The sequence below is a fragment of the Mus musculus genome, chromosome 13 (assembly GCF_000001635.26).
Source record: "Mus musculus strain C57BL/6J chromosome 13, GRCm38.p6 C57BL/6J".
NCBI classification, from domain to species: Eukaryota; Metazoa; Chordata; class Mammalia; order Rodentia; family Muridae; genus Mus; species Mus musculus.
Genome location: NC_000079.6, coordinates 95,339,496 through 95,349,956, shown reverse-complemented (window position 1 = coordinate 95,349,956; position 10,461 = coordinate 95,339,496).

The window sequence follows — 10,461 nt, the reverse complement described above, 5'->3', positions numbered from 1 at the left end:
GTCAGATGGAAGAGATGTATGTATAACCAATTAGTAAACTAAACAACATGTGAGCTTCTGTTGGTTTAGAAACAGAAATGTGAGCTACATAGAATTTGGATTGTGCATAAAATTGTTTTAAATGCAGATTTTAAGTAGTACACTATGTGCAAATTTGCTAATTTATATAGTAGCTTTTAAGTACTTTGTTTAAATTGAATTATGTTTAAATCTGAATTTTTAGCAATTTAACATCTTACTTTTCGTCAGAACATGAGAAATTGTAATGGCTGAAGAAGCCATTCACATTAACAAATCATTTTTCGGTATTAAATAGCTAATGGACGCACTCCTGTTCAAAGAGACAGGGCTTTCGAGGTTTTGTGGTGTGTGTGTGTGTGTGTGTGTGTGTGTGTGTGTGTGTGTGTGTGTGTGTGTTTGAAAGAGGGTTACTTTCAGCATTTCCTTTTTCTGACTAAGAACTCCACATTGCCTCACCCAGCTCGGAAGGCATCCAGTTTTTCATGTGAGAACCATTTATGAGTTGGGCTTGTTTCCCATGGATAGGTGGAAGGGACAAACCCCAAACAAAGGGAAACCAGGGTGTGAGGAACCTTGTACAGTTATGGAGTAGAGAGGTTACAAATGCGAACAGCTTTGAACCTAGCCCTAAGGTGACCTCAGGGACATGTGGGTGAGTCTGGCCATATGTGTGTTTCTTTTTTTTAAAAAAGAGATTTATTTATTTATTATGTATACAGCGGACCAGAAGAGGGCACCAGATCTGATTATAGGTGGTTGTGAGCCACCATGTGGTTGCTGGGAACTGAACTCTGGACCTCTGGAAGAGCAGCCAGTGTACTTGACCTCTGAGCCACCTCTCCAGCCCCATATGTGTGTTTCTTAAAACTATCTTCCCTTCTGCTTTAAACTTTGAGTCAGAACATTTCCATTGCTTTTTCAGACTTTAAAGTCGAGTGCTGTTGGCTTTGTCAGGGTGAGCTGGCGTTGCTGTGGTACCTGCCCGTCAGGCCCAGGCTGTGCCTACTGTCTTCCTGCTTGGTCATATTTTTTGGCTTGTGGCAAAGTGACTTTTGGAACTCTGGCCATAGTCCTGTCTAAGGGAGAATGGGACAAGAATGGTGCTAGATGCCAGTTCTTTTGTGTCAGGAAAGCAAGGGACCTCAGGCTGACACTGCCCACTTCTTCATGTCCCCAAGAGACTTACTAAAAACAAGCAACAGGTGGTCACAGTTGGCTTAAGCCATCTGTGAGCCATCAGTTGGGGCTGAGCATGTTGCTGTCAGAATACTTTTGGGGTTTGGTGGACACCAGAGGAGAGGCAGTGGATACTGCGTAAGTAACCGTTGCCTAGGTAACCATGCTACACTACATCTCTACTACCTATATCCATTCAAATACAGACTTCCAAACACTTGGGGAAATCGGCCACTGCTTTAGGCACACATTGAATTATTAGTGATCCAAGGGTTATGCAGCTTTCTATCTCCTTTTCATTATTTTTATATATGAATCAAGTCCAGAGTCTCATGCGTGCCTGCACCCCAACTCCTTGGGAAAGGCTTTCCTTGCCTCACCCTCAGCAGGATAAGTAACTGAAGGGTGAAGAGGAAGGCTGGAGACTTGGAGAGTCTGTACAGCAAATCCTCAAACCTTCTGGGAGTGCTGTGTAGAGCTGGAGGGCAGCAAATCTTGTCAGAGTTTGTCACAGCTGGTCCTTCAGCCCGCCTAGCTCAGGACGGATGCGATGCAGGTCCTGGGTCATTTATGGCTGGGATGCAGTGCACATTGAGTGTGTGAGAGACTGCACTAGGCACTTAAGTTGTATCTGTGACTCAGCACTTTAAGAATTAGAAAACTTACGACTTAAGAGGGTTTTTGTTTGCTTGTCGTTCTTACTGGGGAGTTGGGGTGGATCCGCAGCATTACCTGTATTAAAGGGGAAAAAAAGGTGGGGGCTTTATTTCCTTCAAGGTCAAAACAGGCTGGCGGTTCTTTGTCTTTAAATGGGTAAACCTCAGCTATAGACGCAGCAGAAAATATGCCGAGTTCTGGTCTCTGACTCTGGTAGCAGTGGGCCACTGGAGTGGGCAGAAGCTATGTCACAATCCCTGTGCAAGTCCCCTCCCATTCCCAACCAGTATGGCCAGTGATAACAGTTCTCAGTCTGTGGTCTAAGACTCTTGGTCCCAAACAGCTTCCTAGAAGTCTTGGCACTGGGGGCTCACGGCTTTTCTTCTCTGGGTCCTTACAATGTTTTAATCCTTTAGCCTCAGTTTTTTCCCTCTCCCGTCTTCCCCCTCTCCTCTATCCCCTGTCTCCTCTGCCCTCTTCTTCCTTCTTAGCCTGGCCGCTCTCACACTGTCCACAGGCTCCAAATGCTGATCTTTATTACATGCACAGTGCAGCTCCTGCTAGGCCCACTAAGGTACTTGCCTTATGTGGCATGAGCCAGGTGCTGGTGCCTCTGCTATCCTCCCTCTATCCTGCCCACCCACACCCAAGCTCAAACTGAGAGTGGATAAGACCATTCTGACTAAGCCTATTATTGGGGCTGCTTTGCAGCAGAAATGGGGCAGCAAGGGATAGTGCCTCTCTGCTGACATGCTGAGTGAGCCTGAGTAGTCTGCTTGAACAGCTGTGGAGTGTGTGCATCATCACCGTTTGTTTTGGACAGTCAGCCTTGCCTCAGCACCAGTCAAGGATGCTTTGGATGTGAAACAACCAGAGCCTTCTCTAGGCACCAGTTACCGCTCTTTCTGTTAGGCCACCAGGGGGCGCTCTACTCCTCTAGCCAAGGTGGAAATAGTTCCAAGGTTATTTAGATTTCTAGGCTTACTGCAGCGAAGAATCTAGCTCAAACTGTTTCGCACAGCCTGACTGTGGTTCTATCAGTATCCATAATACCACGAGGACTGACACCAGTTCCAGTGCCAAGCAATAGGCCATCTCCTTCTTGGTCTGTGTCTTAGGGTTACTTAGGCTTGCTATGATAAAGAAGAAGAAGAAGAGGAGGAGGAGGAGGAGGAGAAGGAGGAGGAGAAGGAGGAGGAGGAGGAGGAGGAAAGAAGAAAAGAAGAAGAGAAGAAGAAGAAGAAGAAGAAGAAGAAGAAGAAGAAGAAGAAGAAGAAGAAGAAGAAGAAGAAGAAGAAGAAGAAGAAGATCGAAAGCAAGTTGGAGGGAAAGTATTTATTTGGCTTATACTTTCGCATCATAGCCCATCACTGAAGAAAGTTAGGAAGTTAGGGCAGAGACTCAAACAGGGCAGGAACCTGGAGGCAGAAGCTGATGTAGAGGCCGCGGGTAGGGCGTGTGTGGAGTGCTGTTTACTGGCTTGGTCAGCTTGCTATCTTATAGAACACAGGACCACGAGCTCAGGAATAGCACTACCCACAATAGGCTGGACCCTCCTTGCATCAATCACTAATTAGGAGAATGACCTACAGCCAGATCTGTTGAAGGTATTTCCTCAGTTGAGGATTCCTCCTTTCAGGTGACCCCAGTTTGTGTCAAGCTGCCATTAAATGGGCCAGCATAGCCTGACTTATTGCTCAGCTGTCTCGGTCACAGCTAGGGAGAATCAGCTGGCAGCATAGTGTAGCTGTTCCGAGGTATCTGCAGAATATTCATCATGTTCGGTGCTGGCATAAGGGTGGTCCCAGTTGTCTGTTAGAATGACAGTCTTTTTGTTCAAGGTAGCCAGGGCAGCAAGGGGGAGCGAGCTGGCAGCTGCTGACTCAGGAGCCAAACTGCCCCATCCCAGCTGCCTGAGATGATTTTGTAGGTAAAGATGCCCCTGCCAAACTTGGTGACCTGAATTCCATCAGGACCAACTTGGTAGAAGGAAAGAACCGACTCCTGTGGGTTGTCCTTTGACCTCTTGCACTTAGTCAGGCAGGCGCAGGCGCACACCAGAATAAATAAATGCAGGTTGTTGTCTCTGACCTCTTGCACTACAGCACGCATGCTCAGGCCCATGCAAGACTAAACAAATAAATGGTTAAACAACAAGAAACTTCTATTGTCCTGTCCTTAACATTGCTCCCCGTTTGTTGGAAAGTGAAATGGCAGGAGTACTCACAATAAGGACTTAGTTCATAATTAGCACTAGTTATTTTAATAGACGGTGACCATGCTTAGTGCCAGCCCAGTGGCCCAGGGAGACGTGTACCCCGCCCCTGCCCCCCCCCCCCCGCGCCCCTTATTGTGTTTCTGCAGAGCTGGGATGTCAGTCTTTGTTCTTTCCGCGTGGGTTGGTGAAGAGCATGAGGTAAAGAGTTTGGTGGACCTGGGTTCAAGTCCTCTGAACTACGTGGCCATTGGAAAAATGTATTTAATCTCTGCACCTTGGTATTTCCTTGTAATTAGAGATTGGCCTGTGTGGCACTACACAGTAACCCTCAACATTTGTTGAGTATTGGCACTGTTCCCTTCTGTGCTGCTGACCGCTGACCCCTCCCCTGGGGTGGGGGGGGGAGAGAGACAGAGACAGAGACAGAGAGAATGTAAGGACCTGAGTCCTGCAGTGGGCATGTGTTTCCTGACCCCAGGGAAGGTTAGAAGTGGGGCTGAGACATTTACTTTATTCCCCACAGTGAAAGGCAGTAGATGCAGTCAAGAAGACTGAGTTAGGAACTGAGTTTCTTGATGCATTTTGGAGAATAAGTAACATGTTAGTAGGCAAGACAAGGAGAAAAGATGGACACTGTCACGGATGGACACTGTCACCGGTGATCTTTACTATCCTCAGAGAAGGTGCTGATTTGTCAGGACTTTAGAAAGAAAAATAAGAAACTTGTATTTGGGCTGGAGAGATGGCTTGGCAGTTAAGAGCACTGATTGCTCTTCCGGAGGTCCTGAGTTCAATTTCCAGCAACCACATGGTGGCTCACAACCATCTATAATAGGATCTGATACCCAATTCTGGTGTGTCTGAGGAGAGCTACAGCGTACTCATATACATTTAAAAAATTTTTTTAAAGAAAATTACTATTAAAAAAGAAAGAAAGGAAGAAGAAACTTGTATTTAAGCAGCTCGCACTGATCCAGAAAGCAGCTCCAGGGTTCTTGGCGGAGGTGGGGTGCTGTTTCCGGTGGGGCGCTGTTTCCGGTTCGCAGTGAGTGAGGGCACACAGACTACCTGCTGCGCTCATGGAACCTGCATTTATTTTCATCTTTAACTATTCTTTTGAGTTTTGAGACCTTAACTATTCTTTCGAGTTAACTATTCATCTTTTTGAGCTTTAAGACATGAAGATGACAGTAAAATCTTGCCAAGACCGCGGGTCCTCATTTGACGGTGCATCTTGTATCAACCGCCCAAGGATTTTAGTTGACAGCAGGGCAGACATTGGGCTGCACCCCCTCTCAACCTGAGCAGTAGATGATGGACAGACCGAAGCTAAAAGCGGATGCTGTGAGTCAAGCTGTTAGGTGCTGATGCTGATGGAGGCCAGAGGAGTGCAGAGGTCTCTGTGTGTGGACAGAAGGGTGTTCCCGTCTGCTCAGGAAGAAAGTGCTGTCAAAGGTATCCCATGGAGAAGCGAGCTCTCCTCATCTGTGAGGAAGCGCCGTGGTATAGCACTGCTCAGCGAGCAGAAGGCAGATGTAGCTGGTGGAATGTTATTAGATGTATTTGAACGGGTGAGAGTGAATTACTTAACTTCCTATTACCTGCAGACTCAAAGGTTAGGAAGGTCACTGGCTCATTCACTTGCACAGTACTTATCTTGACCAAAAGCCCATGAGAGTCATTCTGCAAGAACAAAGCTCTCATTACCACTTAACGTTTTTTTCTTAAGGCCTTATTTTAATTCTGTGAAGTTTGATCTCAGAAATGTCATAATTAAGGTTTTCAAAAGAAGACTCATTTAACACTGTTTAAGTACATAATGGCTGCCAGTGTTCCACTTCATAAACCAACTAAAACCAGCTTTAATCTCTTCTGTAACTAGGCTGCCTTATGTGACCCTAAGTTATGGTGCTGTCAAACCTACTTATTAGTCACACAAAAATAATTATCGTGGCTTTTTTTATAATCTCACCTTATTAGTCAGAAATATTAACCTAGCTAATCATGTGCCATAGTCGACAGGTTCAGGCACTATTTTTAAACATGAAAAAAGTTTCTGAAAAGTTGGATATTTTGCTAATTCAAAGGATGTCCAAAAAGAATGTGCTAGATCCGGTGGCCGGTGGCCGCTCTATGAGGCGTTTCTAGGTAGGAAGTACTTTTGCAATAACTATATACTCTTCTAGGTCGCTGCGAGGAGACAACTGATGGAAGGCTGGTCATGTGACCTGTAATCTTGCTTAACAGCTTTGCAGGCAGGGACCAGTTCCTTTGGGCTTGGGAAGGAGAATGGCTTTACAAACTGTTTCTGTGGCTTCTGTGCCACCTCACTTAGGAGTCCTCCAGGGAGCCTTTCCTTTCTGATGGGCGGAGGGTTGCCTTTGGGCTCTTTATCAGATAAAGTAAGAAATGGAAGTCCCAGTCATTGGGCCTAACCAGATGCCAGCTTTTGGCTAACTTGCGTCTTCCTCACCCCAGCCTGGTGAGATGTATATTACCTCCATCTTACAGATGAGCAGACTGAGGCCAAGGTTAGGGTTTGGCATGGTTAAGACCATTAAGTGGCAGGAAGCTTGGATTTTTTTTTTTTTTACAAAATAGATTTATTTATGTATATGAGTACATTGTAGCTGACACACCAGAAGAATCCCATTACAGATGGTTGTGTGCTATCACATGGTTCCTGGGAATTGAAATTCAGGACCTCTGGAAGAGCAGTCAGTGCTCTTAACCACTGAGCTATCTCTCCAGCCCCAGATTTATTTATTTTTTTAACCTAAATGGTTCTGGGGATTTAACCCAGGGTTTCAAGCTTGCTAATCCAACCACCCTGCTTCTGAGCTATAACCCCGCCCATTCACTCCAGTGTTGGTAACTGCCCATACACCACTACAGGCTTCCTATTTAATTTGGTCCACAGTCATAGATGTTTTCAGGATCCTTGGAGACTAATTTCTCTCTAGAGACATTCTTGATACTCATTTTCCAAAATATCTGTCCCAGAAGTCTAAGTGTCCCCTGCACGGGGCAAAAAGATGTCTGAAGGGGCAGCTTAGGCCGAACTGTGGCATCAATTCTAGGAGAGTTGCACACCCGTCCCTCTCTTACACCCACCTTAGCCCATGGTAGGATGCGGACATGAATTCCCCCCCAAAGATGTCTATGTAAGCCTTGGAGCCTGTCAGTAGATTATGGAAGGAAGGAAAGATTAAGGTCTGGATAAGGTTAGGATGCTAACCAGCTGTCCTTAACATAAAGGCAGCCTTTTTACTATAGGAGAGGGAGGCAGGGAAATGCAAGAGAGACTGCCAGGAGGAATGCTATGAGCCCTTGGATGCCGGAAATGACAAAACTGGATGTCCCCCGAGAACTTCTAGAAGGCACAGGTCTGCTGACCCTTGGGATCCATTTCAGAATTTGCAGAACTCTAAGTTGAATTTGGTGTTTTAAGTCACTAAGATGGTACAGGATAAAGCCAGCCTCTCCTTCCTCCGAGAGCACAGGTTACCCTTACAACCAGGGCTCACAGGTGGGGGTAGCCAGCAGGACATCAGCCTCAAGTTAGCAAAGCATGCAGGTTTCCTAGTGCTGACAGTGAGATGGGGTGGCAGAGAGCCTGCAGGAGAGCTGGTCAGCCGAGACACTACCGCTAGCTGTAGAGTTCTAGCTACCACTGCCTGGAGAGGGCTGTGGACAGTGCTTTTGACTCAGAACCTCACTCCAGTCTAAGCTGGCCTCAAACTCTGGCCCAGGCTGGCCTTGAACTTGCAGCAATCCCCCTGACTCAGCCTCCCAACTACGAGGACTACAGGTATGAACGACCAAACCTTTTATCTATCTATCTATCTATCTATCTATCTATCTATCTATCTATCTATCTATCTATCTATCTATCTATCTATTTTCTGAGACAGGTTTCTCTGTGTAGCCCTGGCTGTCCTGGAAGTAGCTCTGTAGATTAAGCTGGCCCCTAAACTCAGAGATCCACTTGCCTCTGCCTCCAAAGTGCTGGGATTAAAGGTGTATACCACCACTACCCAGCTACCATTTTTACTTTTAATAATTATTTTACTGAGAAGTATAGCTATGTGACAGCATTATTTCTAAATGCAGGTAATAAGAAAATCTAGTTAACCAAGCAACTGATTTGCTGAACTATCAATTGCTGTTCTAGTATCTTTCCTCTAATTGTAGCAGATTCGAGTCAAGGGGACTTTAATTATGTTGTCTCATTCATTTTCCAGGTACAGAGGCACACTGAGGTAGCTGCAGGGTTCAAAGTTCAGACCTCCAGAAATGGAGCTCTCTGTCTTAGCTTTCTTCCTGTCCCTATGTTAAAACATTCTGACCAAAGCATCATAGGGTGGAAAGGGTTTATTTACCTCTGGTCATAGCCAGTCATTGAGCTAGCCAGGGCAAGAACTTGAAGCAGAAATCAGAAGCAATGGTACTTGCTGGCTCACACAAAGGCTCATGGTAGGTCAGCTTTCTCACACAGCTCAGGATCACCTGCCAGAGAGTAAGGCTTCTGCCTACAGAGGACTAGGATCTCCTTTGTCACTCAGTCATGAGGACAATCCTCAGCAGACATGCCTGCCCATACATAGTCCTTTACTGAGACTCCCTTCTTAGATGACTCTAGGTGGGGTCGAGTTTGACAGTTAAAGCTAAGTATTAGTGCAGGCTCCGGAGGGAGAACACAACAAAATCTTAGGCAAACAGCGAAACCAGAACAGTGTGTGTGGCTCCCTTCTGGGATTTTTAAGGGCACAGAAGTCACAGTGGAAACTTAGCATATGCCAGTCAAATCCTCTTGCCATCAAGGAGGACAGCTCTGGTGGCACTGTTGTCACCCCACTAACTCTGTGCTCATACTTCTGTATCAGCTTCCAAAGTCGAGTGCACAGAAACAATTTGGCAGGAAAATTGTAATTCCAACTGCAAATATGCCCCTCCTCTCATTAAAGCACTGGTGATGCCATCAGGAAACTCTGTCACCTTAGCCTGTGGATACATGAAAATCTGTCCTGATCACCAACCAGGAATGACAGTTCCCTGTGAGCAGTCTGCTCTGGCCCTGCCCCCAACCCTGAGCTCGCAAACACCTCCACTGCAGATCCTAGAATGGCAGTGCTAGCTAGCACCATGCTTGTCCCAACCAGAGGATGTGTTTGCCAGGATGCCTGTAGAAGGGGCGGGCTGGAGACAGGTGACCTGCCGTCCCCACTGCCTGCTGAGTGACAAATGATAGCCAAGTGGTCTAGGGATATATTTCTCTCTAGACGTTTTGGAAAATGGTGGTGATATACCCCCTCGTGTTTGACCGAGAAAGCAGAGCACAGAGAGAAAGGGTTTGTTTGCAAATGTTGATAGTTTTTATTATATAAGTAAAGTTTGGTATAGAAAATTATAACTGCTGCAGGCAGAAGTGAGCAGAGAGCGAGTCTCTCCCTTTGACTGACTCTTAAGCCAGCACCCAGGACTGGCTGACCCTTATCAGTTCTCTTCATTGTAAAGACTCTAAAAGCAGAATTCTAAAATGGACTCCTTTAGTTTCATGGCTCTGATCATTGGTGAGACAAAAGAGTAACATCTCTCAGACTCTTCTTTGCTTCTAAGATATCCAAATCCAGATCTTACAGCCTGATTTATAAATGGACCTGAAGCTAAATTCCAGTTGTTAGGAGAAATGCCATTATTAAGCTAACCTAGAAATTGCAAATGATTAGTGACATTCAGATGCTGGGAAACTTTCTGTTCTCAGTCTGTGGCATGGCATTCACAAGACCTGTGTAAGGTGACAGTGTAGTCCAAACTGTTCCCCACAGTCATGGGGCCTGAGAGTCTAATAACTGGCACCTTTAAAATCTTTTTTTTTTTTTAAAGGCAAAAGCCTTTAATCCAAACACTCCAGAGAGGCAGGCAGATCTCTGTGAGGCCATCCTGGTGTACATAGCAAGTTCTAGGCCATACATGGCTAACGAGACTCTCTTAAAAAAATAAGAAAAAATAAAGAAAAAATAAAGAAAAAAAAGCTACTTCCAGTTAAAATAAAAACCAAAAAGTTACTTCTAGTTAAGCTAATTTTCTGTTGGGAATTCTAAAGAATTAAAGTGAGTTCTACATCTAACTACAGAACCACTTGTTGAGTCTTTTAGAGTGCTCACATACTTGGAAGCACAGATGGGTGAATTGCTTCCTCCCACCCTCCTCAGCCCAGGCCTGTCAGGAGGGAAGGCAGGAGCCCAAGCAGCCATGTGCTGGCTGGCCAGTTCGGAGAAGGAAATCCCTCGGAGGAAGCTCCATAGTTTCCCAATTGGGGGGTGGGGGGTCGTCCCCTGCCCCTGGGAGTTTACCACACGCTTTTACCACAGGTACTGAGCTCTACC